The sequence below is a fragment of the Podarcis liolepis genome (genome assembly GCF_965112155.1).
Source record: "Podarcis liolepis genome assembly, chromosome: 4".
Taxonomy (NCBI): Eukaryota; Metazoa; Chordata; class Lepidosauria; order Squamata; family Lacertidae; genus Podarcis; species Podarcis liolepis.
This window is the reverse complement of record NC_139558.1, coordinates 18,856,907-18,870,898: the sequence shown is the minus strand read 5'-3', so window position 1 is coordinate 18,870,898 and position 13,992 is coordinate 18,856,907. Positions and strand designations below refer to the sequence as shown.

General features: G+C 43.8%; 1 long non-coding RNA gene across 2 annotated transcripts; it reads left to right on the top strand.

Annotated features, from left to right (window-relative positions):
* Positions 1 to 5,394: 5,394 nt before the first annotated feature.
* Positions 5,395 to 9,077, top strand: LOC310705687. Of its 2 annotated transcripts, none has more exons than XR_014525450.1 (3): positions 5,395 to 5,585; positions 7,746 to 7,856; positions 8,792 to 9,077. It is a non-coding gene; the product is annotated as an uncharacterized lncRNA (long non-coding RNA). The 2 variants fall into 2 exon arrangements; XR_014525451.1 differs by having other exon boundaries at positions 7,738 to 7,856.
* Positions 9,078 to 13,992: the final 4,915 nt, after the last annotated feature.

The window sequence follows — 13,992 nt, the reverse complement described above, 5'->3', positions numbered from 1 at the left end:
ATTCATTATTTATACCCCGCCCATCTGGTTGAGTTTCCCCAGCCACTTTGGGTGGCTTCTAATCAAGTGTTAAAAACAACACAGCATTAAATATTAAAAACTTCCCTAAACAGGGCAGCCTTCAGATGTCTTTTAAAAAGAAGATAGCTGCTTATTTCTTTCACATCTGAAGGGAGGGCGTTCCACAGGGCGGGTGCCACTACCGAGAAGGCCCTCTGTCTGGTTCCCTGTAACCTCACTTCTCACAATGAGGGAACCGCCAGAAGGCCCTCGGTGCTGGAATATTATTATGGAATAAGGTAAAGGGACCCTGACCATTAGGTCCAGTTGTGGCCGACTCTGGGGTTGCAGCGCTCATCTTGCTTTATTGGCCAAGGGAGCTGGCATACAGCTTCTGGGTCATGTGGCCAGCATGACTAAGCTGCTTCTGGCGAACCAGAGCAGCGCACGGAAATGCTGTTTACGTTCCCACTGGAGCGGTACCTATTTATCTACTTGCACTTTGACGTGCTTTCGAACTGCTAGGTTGGCAGGAGCTGGGACCGAGCAACGGGAGCTCATCCCGTCACGGAGATTCGAACCACCAACCTTCTGATCGACAAGTCCTAGGCTCTGTGGTTTAACCCACAGCACCACCCGCATCATTGGAGAAAAGTTGGAGGGTATGTTGCTTACAAGGAAGGAGAGGAGCATGATCTCATGGAGATCAGCATAGTGCAAACACACCGGCAGAGCCAATCTGGTGTTTCTGCTAGCGTGTTTGCACCACACTGACCTCTCCGCCACCTTGATGCTCCTGCTCTCCTTCTCAACAAGCAACATCAACTCGGCAGGTGAGTGCCACCATACAGCATATGTAAGTAGGGATATGTGTTTTCAAAGTGCAGTGGTAGATAGACATGCCACAAAGTTGGGACATTGTCGGCAGAGTCATCAGTTCCATGAAGCTACTCAGCATGGCAGCTGTAAAACATAGGGAAGAAATCTTCTTGAAATATACTCAGAGCCAAATAGTAATTTCATGCTCTTTGTTTCAGCTCTCAGGAACAGTGATTGTACCCCCCTGAACCTCAGGCTTTATATACAGTGGTGCCTCGCAAGACGAAAAGAATCCATTCTATGATTCTCTTCGTCTAGCGGTTTTTTCGTCTTGCGAAGCAAGCCCATTGACGGATTAGCAGATTAGCGCTATTAGCGCTATTACCGGCTTTTAGCGGCTTATCATCTTATCGGATCAGCTGATAAGTGGCTTAGCGACTTAGAAAAAGGGGGGGAGGGGAAAAAACCCGCAGGAACTCGCAAGACATTTTCGTCTTGCGAAGCAAGCCCATAGGAGATTCGTTTTGCGAAGCACCTCCAAAACGGAAAACTCTTTCGCCTAGCGACTTTTCCGTCTTGCGAGGCATTCGTCTTGCAGGGCACCACTGTACATTATTTACACAATGAGAACCGACTGACTGGTTGATTATGTTTCCCTCCAGGAGCCTGATTGGGCTGCTGCTGCAGGCCAATCAGTTGTTGCATCCTAGTATCCTACCGACCTAATAGGCTGACTAACTTTCTCCTGGGGTCTAATTGGGCTCCTCCTGCAGGCCAATCAGGTTGTAGCATTCAACATGTCTACTCCTATATACTTCCAGGATACTGGGTGCAGGACTGCAGTTTCTAATTTTTTAAATATGTAATGCAGGAGTAGCAAGCAAGATGCCCTCAAGAGGTTGCAGAACTATAACTCCCATCATCCCTGTCATTGGTCGTACTGGTTGAGGCTGATGGGACTGGATGTCCAGCAATATCTGGAGGGTACCACATTGCTTATCTGTGATATTTCTCCTTAGGCACTAAGCAGATTTGAAAATACATTTCCAAAAAGTTATTTGAGGCAGAAAGTTGAGTTCTAGCAATATGGATTATAGGGAGAGAATGTTCTATTGTATGACTGTCTGGTGTCAAATATTTTATGGAGAGAAGTAGAAAATATCAGATTGTAAGGCTTTCAGAGCACATATTGTCTGCACAAAAAAACCCCGTATATTGTGAATGCAGATACAGGTCTTGAGATAGCCGCCATTTAATTTCTCTCTCTCCCAGTATCAGGTACTATTGAAGCAGTAGAATGCACCTCATAATGATTTCTGAGGCACACTGAACATATTTTGTTAGTGAATGGAATTCTATGGAGTATTTCCAAAGGGTCATTGCACAACTCTGGGGGCATAAAAAATACAATTTAAACTTCTCCTTTTTTAAAAAGAGAGTCTATAAATGAATAAGAATGTTTGAAAGCAGGGAAAGAACTGGAAAAGAAAAGACTTGCGGGGGGGGGAGCTTTCAGCATCAGCTCTAGACAAGAATACAAAAAAAGTATTTTGAGAAAAAACATGGAACATGGGGAAAATAGCAAAATTGAAGAGAGCAGAAATTCAATAATATAAAAAGGCTGGATATGTTTCTGGAAAAGGGAACCTTCTGGTTCCAACTGAAGTAAATATAATGCTTGAGAAACAGGCATCTGTGTGATGTTTAAATACTTATATCAATGTCTATTATTGTTAACTTTTTTGTATGCTGATATAGGGAAAAATTCTTGAAGGGAAATTCAAAAAATAGTTCAAAAAAACTCTCACTAAAAAGCAGAATCTAAATCATTGCTGTGCTACATCACTGTTGGACAACTGTTTAAATGAATACAGCCACTTGTGTACTGACGCTGTTGCCCCCCCCCCCCCGATCCACAAAAGCTAAACACAAAATCTGTTGCTTCTTTTGTACACGGGTAGTAGATAACCTAGTTTTTGCTGGAAACTGAACCGTAGCAGAACAGAAAGAACGCTGCATGGGATGAACACAGATCAGAACAGGAATTGATGCCTTCTTCCAGAAGACATCTGAAGGCAGCCCTGTTTAGGGAAGCGATTAATATTTGAATTATTGTATTTTAATACTTTGCTGGAAGCTGCCTTGGGTGACTGAGGAAACCCAGCCAGATGGACAGGCTATAAATAATAAATTGTTGTTGTTGTTGTCCCTACTGGCAGCCCATTCTGAAATTTTCCATTTACGGGCTTCTCTGCAAGTAGCTTCCTGCAATTCTGAGTGTGGTAGGGGCCTCCATAGTGGCTAAGACCACCCCATTAAAAAGGCCAGTAGAGACTGGCAGATTGTCACCTCCAATGTATCCTAATCCTCTCCAGTGGTATGGATTGGAGGGATCAGTTTCGCACCGTGATTTACAGAAACATTATGTAATGTTCCCTTATGGCAAATCAGAAAGACTTGTGATGTTCATATACGTCTCAGAACATGCAAAATGGCAGTCTTGATTGAGTCATTGTCCTGTTTATTACAGTGGTTTAGTGATGTAATTGCCACACACTTTAATCTGCTTCCTATTACAGAAGACTCGGATGACATCTACTATTTCACTGTTTGGACTATACTTTACTTAACATTGAATTAACAGGGCTTTTTATTAAATAACAGACTTAAATATCAGTGCTGTCCACTTTTTATATGAAAGTGAGATCCTAAATGCTAAAAGACATCAAATGGACAATATTTTCTCCCTGGTGCATAACATACGAATTCAGGAGACAAATTCTGAAGATGGAAAGAAGTTAATGGATTTGCATCCTGAACAGCTTGGGTTTTCAGAACATGAGTACAGCTGTTTTCTAATAGTTCCATGCAGACTTGGCATTTCTTTGCAGCTATCTCTGTCATCCTTGAAAAATCAACTCTCTTGGGCAAAAGTGAGTGTGAAATTGTCTGCTGCTAAAGCAGATGCCAATAGAGCCATGAACCAAGGCTATGAATGCAAAAGTGGCTTGATTTGCTCATGCAGTGGTTATTTTGATGATGCCTAAAGCTTCGGGCGGGAAGGTAAATGCCGTTTCTGTGCGCTGCTCTGGTTCGCCAGAAGTGGCTTAGTCATGCTGGCCACATATCCCGGAAGCTGTATGCTGGCTCCCTAGGCCAGTAAAGCGAGATGAGCACCGCAACCCCAGAGTTGGCAATGCCTGGACCTAACGGTCAGGGGTCCCTTTACCTTTAAAGCTTTATTATGGCAAAAAAAAAATATTTTTCTTTTTCTTTTTTGGGTAGGTAAATGTATAAATCAGACATGGATCCCATGTCCAGGTAATGGTTACTTTGTATGAATGTAACATTTTTATACATGACTGAATTTTGAAATATTTTGTTTAAGCTGCCTGCTGTTGCTTCTGTCTTTTGTACACTGCTTATTTAAAATAATCAAAATCATATTTCCTAACTTTCACTTGAGTTTTCTCAAGAAAGCAAAGGATAAAAATACTTCTTTCAAAGCCTCAGCCAATACATTCTTGCCAACTTGATTTGGATTCCAGTGCCTTAAAAACAAAACAAAACAACAACTTCTGAGGAAACTTGCAAAAAGAGAGAGAAATATTCCATTCTTAAATCAAGTACCGTATTTTTCGCTCCATAAGACACACTTTTTTCCTCCTATAAAGTAAGGGGAAATGTTAGTGCGTCTTATGGGGTGAATGGCGCTGCACAGAGAGGTAGAGCTGTGCAGCGCCCCTTCAGCGAAGCGGGAGGAAGAACAGAGCCCCTTCTGTTCCTCCTCCTGCTTCGCTGAAGGGGCGCTGCGCAGCTCTACCTTTCTGCGCAGCACCTCTCCTTCACAGGAGAGGCGTTGCGCAGAGAGGGAGAATTGCGCAGTGCCCCTTCAGCAATGTGCCTGCCCTGGCTTCTGCCTTAGCCGCGCGCAGCCTCTTCGGGCAGGGAGAGCCTTCATCCCTCTGCCCGAGAGAGGCTGCGTGCGGCTATCCTATAAGCCAGGACAGCAAGAGGGATCGCTACGCCCCGTGCAGCCTCTTCCAGGCAGGGGGAGCCTTCATCCTGCTGCCCTGAAGAGGCTTGGCGCGGTCATCCCAGAAGCCAGAACAGCCATAAGATCCCTCTTTTTTCCCCTTGTTTTCCTCCCCCCCAAACTAGGTGCATCTTATCGTCTGGTGCGTCCTATAGAGCGAAAAATACGGTAATTTCAGCCAGACTTGTCCTGTTTTCTGCTCTGTTCTCCGTGTGCATCTTTCTCACAATTTCAAAAAACATGGAGGCTTTCATTTTATTCTAAAATTCTTAAAAGAGTAAGATAATTGGCCATGATTCTTTACCCTCGTTTCAGATTTGAATCTCCCAGTAATTGTGATTGCTATATGTCTGTCTGTCTATTCCTTGTTCTCTTCATAGAATCTTTATTTCCCAAACCTGAGGTTGTTCTTTCTATCTTTTTTGTGGGAAGAAGGATGAAGATCATATTGTAACATACACTAATTTGTCTCGTTTTCCATTGTCTTATTATCTATCTCTGTATCATGTTTCTTTTCCATTTTTATTTGTTGCTGCTTGTTCGTTCCAAAGAGCCAAATTCTACAAGGATGAAGGCCAGCTGTGCTGCTGAAGCACCCAAACTGGAGATGACATGTTTGGCTCTGACTCCAAGTTTCCATTATGTCTCAGGCATTAGGGAAGCTACAGTGATATACTGATTCCATAATTCTGTACTCTTGACAAGCCACCAGTCCAGCCAATAAGACAAGGTGCAAACAAAATTTTCTCCATTTTCTGAATGTGCAAAAACCACTTATATAATAGTTGTCCCCAGGAAAGGAGTTATTTATTTCTTCTACAGAAACATGCAAGTTTAGGACAGGGTAGCAGAGCCCAACAACCTGAATGCCACCCAGTTGCTACATCCTGCGTCTTGTCAACATCCCACACAATCCTCTTGTTGCTGTTTTGTCTCAAACAATAATAAAAGCAAGCCCCAGATTGGCCATCATAAATAGCAAATAAGTCTGCACAAGTGGTGTCCTACCAAAGGAATGGGGGATAAATTTGATTCAGTTCACATTTAAAGGTGAATTTGCTGAATTTGCACTCTTTGAAACAATGTGCAAACTGAAACACAGCAGGGTGTTGTAATCTGCACTTATTTTAATTTTGCAGTGCAGTCAAGCCATGCATATTTATTATTTTCATTGCCATGATCCTACACAATGTTGAAGGGAAACTCCCCACCGGAGTAGAAGTCATATATTGAACAGATGGAAAGCTTTTAACTTGGGCAGGCTGGAAGCAAAGAGTAAGGTTACCATAACTTCCGTGATAGAGTTCAATATGGCGATGACAACGTAGTGTGTTCACACTCAGAGGATGATCTCCAAAACATCATAAATATCTTCGTAGAAGCTTACAGAAAGCTTGGCCTATCGCTCAACATCCAAAAAACCAAAGTGCTGCACTAACAAGCACAAAACAACCCCTTTGTAATGTTGGAAATGTTGCTCACTTCTCCTACTACGGCAGTTTTCTTTCCACAACGGCTGACAATGATGCCGAAATCCAGCACTGCCTGAGCTTTCCGAGTTTAGCTTTCTCCTGACTGAAGTGCAGAGTGTTTGAGGACCAGGACATTCACAGGGAAACCAAAATGCTTGTTTACAAAGCTATTGTACTACCAACCTTACTGTATGCTTGTGGAACATGGACCACTTATAAACACCATATCCAACTCCTTGAAAGATTCCATCCATGGTGTTTCTGAAAAAAAATTACATATCACTTAGGAAGATAGGCAAACAATGTCAGTGTCCTGGAAAAAGCAAAGATCACCAGTGTTGAAGCAATGATTCTTCAACATCAACTTCATTGGACATGTTGTTTGGATGCCTCATGATCATCTTCCAAAGCAACTGCTCTATTCCCAACTTAAAAATGGAAAGCATAATGCTGGTGGTCAACAAAAGAGGTTTAAAGGCTCTCCCAAAGCAAATCTTTAAAAAAAACTAGTTTAACCACCAACAACTTGGAAACACTGGCCTACGAGCTTTCCAATTGGAGAACAGCCTTTACCAAAGGTGTCATGGACTTTGAAGATGCTCCAACTCAGGACAAAAGGGAGAAACGTGCTAAAAGGAAGGCACACTTGGCAAACCCTCACCATGCTCAACTCCTGCCCAAAAAACTATGTCCCCACTGTGGAAAGATGTGTGGATCCAGAAATGGCCTCCACAGTCACTTACGGACTCACTGTTAAGACCGTGCTCGTGGAAGACAATCTTACTCAGCTTTGCCTTCAGAAAATAAATAGCAAAAAAGTGATGGACTTGAAGTTTTTTAGTCAAGGCTAAGAAATCCAATATCAGGAAGATATTGCTTCTTAGTAAGTGAACACATTTTCCCAGATCCTTTGACGTGCCCCTTTCCTCTCCATTTTTAATTCCATCCTTCCACAAAGACAGCTCAATAATTTTCTGTTTATATATTTCAATATGAGGTATTGTAATAAACCGAACTGGACCTCCGGAGACCATTGATGAAGACCACCAGATTGATGGAGACCACCAGATGAAATATATGGGTGGGGCCTTTTTCAATGCTAACCAGGGCTTCCAAGCCACCACCTGGTTCATTTCCTGTGATTTTCTCACTCATCATGCCAAAAGTAACTTGGCTTGCCCCTTGATATTTTGCATCTTGACAAGGATGCAGGGATCCATTTGCTGTTCTTCTCAGGGAGCAAATGTATTTGGCCAGCCCTGCTGAAAAGCTGGCCACTGAAAAGCCAGTGAATTCTTCGGAGAAGCGATGGAGTAATCATGAGAGTTGTGAATGCTCAAGTGCACCCAACCAAACATTTGAAAGCAGATCCACACACAAACATATTTTGATCCCAGCCTTTGTGTTTAGGATTTCAGGCAGAATTATTCCCTAGCAAAATTAGTTGTAACAGATATAGCAAACCTGTGGCATGCCAGATGTTGGTGGACTCAACACACATCACCCCAGCCAGGATGCCAATAGTCAAAGTGAGAGTTCTTTTCTAATAACATCTGGAATAACAACTTGCTCCCTATCCCTAAGTTAAATTCTACTTAACTGGAAATGTTACGGATCAGACCCGGAGTGTCATGTATATAGCTGCATATAAATATGATTGTACAATTCACAAATGGTTGGGACTGGGGTTGTAACATTTCAGGGGCCATTTATCTTTGATGGTAGTGTTGTGTTGGGTGGCATTTCTCTTGGTACAATGTTAGGCAAACCATTGCTCCAAGAGGGCTTCTAAGGAGAGGAAATGGAGTAGCCATTTCTGTCCCTCAATTTCTTTCAGAACAATGCTATATCATGACATGGCATAATTCCTGCAGAATTTAGGGTAAGGAAGATGCAACCATTGGCAACTGCTGACATGTGCGAAGCCAGCACAGGCTATAAGAAGCATCCCTGATACTTTTAAATCCTCTCTAATACTGTCTCTCCCCCTTCCAGTTTTAGGTACACCTCCCCTGCCCTGAAAAAGCTGAGCAAAAAGTCCAATACTCTAACTTTCTGTTCAACCCTAGATAAGATGTACATGTCCCTTCCTCTGGTTTTTGATACTTCCCCCTTTACTTGGCCCTTGGCCCCTATCTCTGCTTGCACACCAGTACATGTGTCCTCTGCCTTGATGTTCTAGCATAACTTTGAAAAACTGGCAGAGAATCTCCTGATCTCTGGGCTTCTTCTTCCTCACAGTCTGGGCTTGGGCTCACTCTATGATTAAAGGGAATGATTCTCTGCTGCTGCTCTGAAGTCCCATTTCAACTTTTTGTCAGTTGGATCTCTGCTGCCTCTTTGATCTGTGGGGACAACTTTGTGGCTGCCTAAAATGATAGATCAGAGGAGGAAATTAATATCAATGCCAGATGCCGACGTACACTGGTGTGCAAGAATTGACACAAGTTTCTCTCTTTGTTAGATGTAAAGAAAGTACTCTTTCTGTGAACGCCGATTGCAGTGAATAACGGCTTGGAGATGCAGGAGAAAGGCCTGGTGTTCTTTAAAGGCAGAACAATTCTTTCAAGCAAAACGATAACTGCAGAGCGGACAAATGGCTCTTTACCATCAGCCCAGTCTGGAGCTATGTGCTACAAAATTTGGCTAAAAGGGGGAAAATGTTTGAATGGGTGAAACTATTTGGAGAACTTCTTATAAAGTTTGGCTGCAATTACATAACTCTGAGCTCTGATGAAAACAGGGGTGTCCTAAGGAAAAGTGGAAAAGCGTCCTAAGGAAAAGTCCCTGGAAAATAGACTCTTTTGGAGGGGCTGCAGCCCATTCATACAAGGATATCTGCTTGGGAAATGGAACTCTTTTTCCTACCCCATGTGTTCTCCCAACCCTCTGAAGCAGATTGGGGCAGGGGCTCCCCAGGGAAGTACAAGGAGGGTGAGTTCTGTTGGCCAAAGAGAAGTCATGGGATGAGTTTGTTGGATACAACTGTCTGGTGGTGACTTTGTACAGAGAAAAACAACAATCTACACCTTTATTTAATATGGTTGTGCCCCAGATTTGGTCACGGTCCAAGACCTGAGCTGATTTGGGCTAATTCAGGGCCATGGTCAAGTCAGGTTGAGTTACTCCTGGACTGTTGTGGGTCACCTTGGGCAGCCCAGTGTGATCTGGGTCGGTGCTGGATTACCAAGTAGTCAGAGTTGGCACCTGCCTATGCCCCCCATGCCTTTTAGGGACCCCACAACAACAGATAAAAATAATATTGATTTGATCTTGAAATAAAATTACAAAAAACATATTAGGGTTTGCAAGGAGGACCCCGAGATTTTGACTGCCTAGGGTTTACTCTGGCACTTAACTGGAGCTCTCAGAGGCTGTAGCATCAGGCAGGCAGGGGGGGGGAACTGTAAAAAAAGATATGCCTATCATGAACCAAGGTTCAAAATAAGCATTATGTTATGTCATTTTTAAATCTTGTGCTTCAGACTCTTTCAGGCTTTTAAAACTAATTTTAAAACCATGGTATAAGAAGAGGATTCTTTATTGTTTCTGCATTGCTGAAAATTGCCCACCCATCTGCTATTTGTCTTGGAGCTAGTAAAGTATAACAATATCCCAGTACTTCTTAGAACAGAGGAAGAAGCAGGCTGAAGCTGAGAGACATTGTAGTAGTTAGTCCCTTCCTCAACTAGAAAGCTGGTTGGTTGGATGGATGACCTCTCTTGTCTTTTTACAGTAGATCACATTCCAGCTGTGCGAAAGCACACATGTTTTTCCATCCTCCATCCAGGGAAGCAAGAGTTCAAGGACACATTCTAGCCAGGCAAAAGCACTTGAAGAGGAGCAGGGTTGAAGGAGGAGGAGGAGAGACAGGGAATCATGGAGGGCTGCATTCGCCCCCCAGTCTGATGTTCTCCACCTGCAGAGAGCACCATGTGGCCCCTCTAGAGGTTCAGTATGGCTTGTGCAGACACAGGGTCAGTCAAAGGTCCCGAGGAATTCTTACAGAGGCACAGAAACATTTGCATTTGCCAGATGGAGCCGCAACACGGCTGTCCGATTCATCTCAGCATCTTTCCTCCCAACACTGAGCCGTCACCAAATCCCCAAAGCAGATCTAAACAGTGGGCATGGCACCGGATAGGAAGGGTAAGCAAAAGTATCCTGGCAGAGCAGCTGCTCAGTTTTGATAATAAGCAAGATCCGGTTATCGTTTCCAGCAGCTCAGCATGATAATAAGGTGTCTTTCTTATCTGCTTTGCTTTCAGCTCAGTTCAAGGTATCTCCTTTTTTTCTGTTGTTGTTGCTGTTGTTTGGGTTCGCTTTATGGTAATTGCTGCTATAATTGTGGTTGGGGGCACGGACTGTCATCACGATTATGACCCCATGATTTTTCTTCTTCTTAATGGTGGTGTTCTTTGGGAGAACGTAAGGACACGACTGTGTTGTGACTCCTCAAGATGCCTTGCTCAGTGAGATTGAAGTAACAATTCGACAAATAGTCCTCATGTCCCCTGTAATCACTGGATTGGGATATATATGTGAATGTTTAGATGGCTCCTGCTGCGTGTCCATACATCCTCCGTCTCCCCACTCCCAGTTTTGTAAAAGCTAATGCAACACAAACCCCAGTGGCTTTCTAGTGGGAACAATTGAGGATAATCAGAGTGCATTGAAAGGGTAATTAGTAGAAAGTGCTGATCTGATTACCAGGGATGGGTGCAGATGTCCATGCCTACAAGGAAGCCCAGCCATCTGTGTGTGTAACAGCTTCACTGCGATGTGACAGCTTCCCGGTGAAAACAGCACAGCCGAGTGGGAAATAGATGGAACTAAGTTGCTTTTCATTAATTTGTGCCGGAGCTTTCTGGATTATGCTCATAGAAAACGTACGGCTGGAAAAGATTGGGTGTTCTGCAAGCTTGAGCACCGCTGTTGTGTGTAGCGGGGGCTGGCATTTTGGACTCCAGGCCAGCTCAAAGAACTTTGATAATTGGTTTTCGAAGCGGGATGTCAATAATTTGAGTAAAGTAAAGATTGATCCCTGCAGCCGCACCACTGGAGGAGTCTGCTGAGAGTCCCCTGTCGGAATAGAACGCTGCGGGGTTCACTGCCAGATATCACAAGGAGGCAGCTGTCCCAGAAGCTCTCCAAAAGTCTGGCTCAGGGCTGAGCCAAAATTGCCCACAAATAGCAATCCCAAACTGGCAGCAAAAACTGGAGGCTTATACGTTGAGCACTTGGTGGGCGGCCATGTGTGGCTGAGAAGCTGCGTTTGGCTTGTGACATATGGCATCAATAATATAATGGGACCAAAATGCAAACAGACCCTCCACCTTCAGCAGTGTTTCACAGGGGGTGGGCTGTGGACGGGGCCCAACTGAAGAGCAAGGCTTGGGGTACCAACTCCTTGAGGCTGCTTTGAAAAGCAAGCTTTCCCTTTTATTTGGCTTCTTGATGACACCACCTAGCCAATGGGATCTGGCAATGTGATAGAATCCTAAAGCCAAATCAAAATAGGGGTTTTTTGTTCTTGCTATGGCATATTTTGGGGTTGTTGTTTTTTAATGAAAGCTGCAGCATGCTCCAATTCCAGCAATAGTTTTAGAAATTGTCCTACTTAAACCAGAATTTAGGAGGAATGCAGAGCAACAATACAGGAAGCAGAGAAATCTGCCCTTCCTTACTTTTCACTTACACATACATGTTAATTGGATTAAATCAAAAACTTCAATGATTGGAATTCTGTGGTCTTCCAGATATTGTCAGACTATCACTCCCATTAACCCTGACTGCTGGCCATGGTGACTACAGAATTTCTTTAGAATTTCCTAGGTACAGGAATGAGTTTACTTTGCCATTACAAGGTGGCCAATGGAGGTGGTTTGTCTGCTTTTCTATCCATTAAAACTATGAACTCAAAACAGCTCACAACAGTTTCCCCCCACCTCTAAATGTTAGTAGTTCTGTCCCCAAGGGGCTCATGATCAATAGATAGATAGATAGATAGATAGGGGGGTGAAATAGCAAAATATATTTTTAAAGACATTGCAAACATAAGATTTCTTTTTAAGAAAGAAAATAATCCACTGCAGAATACTCAGTCCAAAAGGTCCAAAAAGAATAGTGGGTTGGAGCCATGTCTATTGATTTCAGTGGACCTGCTCTGAGTATGGCTAGCATTGGGTCCATGCCAGCATTCTGATTTTTCAGACAGTTATCTCTTGCACTCCATCAGAAGAGATGTTGAAGAGTATGCTGGACGTGGTAGATAAAGAGCAAAGTTCAGCCCAGGGTTGGGGGACCTGCAGCCCTCTGGTCCAGTCAGCCCCAGTCAGCCCCAACCAGCATCACCAGTGGCCAGAGATGATGCAAGTTGCAGTCCAACACATTTGAAGGGCTACAGCTTCCCTGCCCCTACATCAGTCCCAGGTGTAGTAGTGATGGTGTCTCTGAAGCTTTCCCCAGGAGCTAACTAGATTTCCACTCCCAGGCTCTGGGATGCTCCTTCTCCCAAAGACCAACCACCAAGATTTTGTGGGAAGTAGAATAAAGGTGAAATTTGATTACTTGGCTTGTTGGAGTTTGGTACACAATACCAACTGCTCTTTTTCCTTACCATTGTTATTTCCACAAAACAGCACAATTTCTAATTGAAATTCACCCAAGTTTCCCACCAAGAAATTGTATGGGGATGTGTTGTCCTTCACTGTTCATTGGCAAATTCAAGGAGACTGCAGCTGAGTTCTCCTTTGGATTCTAACACATTTGTTGACATAATATCATCCTGCTGGAAGCTTGCTGGCCAATTAGATATGCTGGCCAACATCCCAGCTACGGTACCACTGGAGCTTGCATTTGGAAGTGCCTCAGTAAATAGTCTCAGTACTGGAAACCAAGGTAGAGTTGGGACACATAGATAAAACACTCTGATATGCTGTAACTGGGGATGTTATACATCTACATCCATGAACAACAGACAGAGAAGAGGACACGTCACAATAACCACTCATTACAAGGACATTTGGAGACTGTGGCTGACAAATCTGTATAGTGGTTGTTTTTCAAACTTTCCACCTGCGGAGAACTCTTTTCCGAACGAACTTGTTTTGCAGGACTTCCCTGCATGTCTACCACAGAACAGATAGCTTTTGGGAGTTTGCTAGGTTTAACACTCTGTTCACATGGGGTGATGGCCAGGTCTGTTGCACACACTGAAACAACACTCAACACATTGTAGGAGAAGATTGGTGATGCTAGGCAAGCTGTTTTTCTGGGAGTTTTGCCCACTGTTAGTCATCTTGTCATTGAGGAATCCCTGATAAGTTTCCAAAGAGCTCCAGGGTTCCCCAGAACCACTGCTATATAGCTATGCCACAATTATATGACTATTCAATCATCATCAAATTTGCAATGTCTTCTTCTGGCCATGAGGGCCAGAAATATTTTATAGGGAATAGAACAGTTACTCATTTTTGTCTGGACAATGGCCACACACAGTGGCGTAGCGTGGGTTGTCAGCACCCGGGGCAAGGCAAGTAATTTGTGCCCCCTAACCCGTGGATTTGCGCCCCCTAACCCTAACCCCCAGATGTTGCGCCCGGTGCGGCCGCCCCCCTGCACCCCCCACGCTACACCACTGGCCACACAGGGGGGTCCACTGTT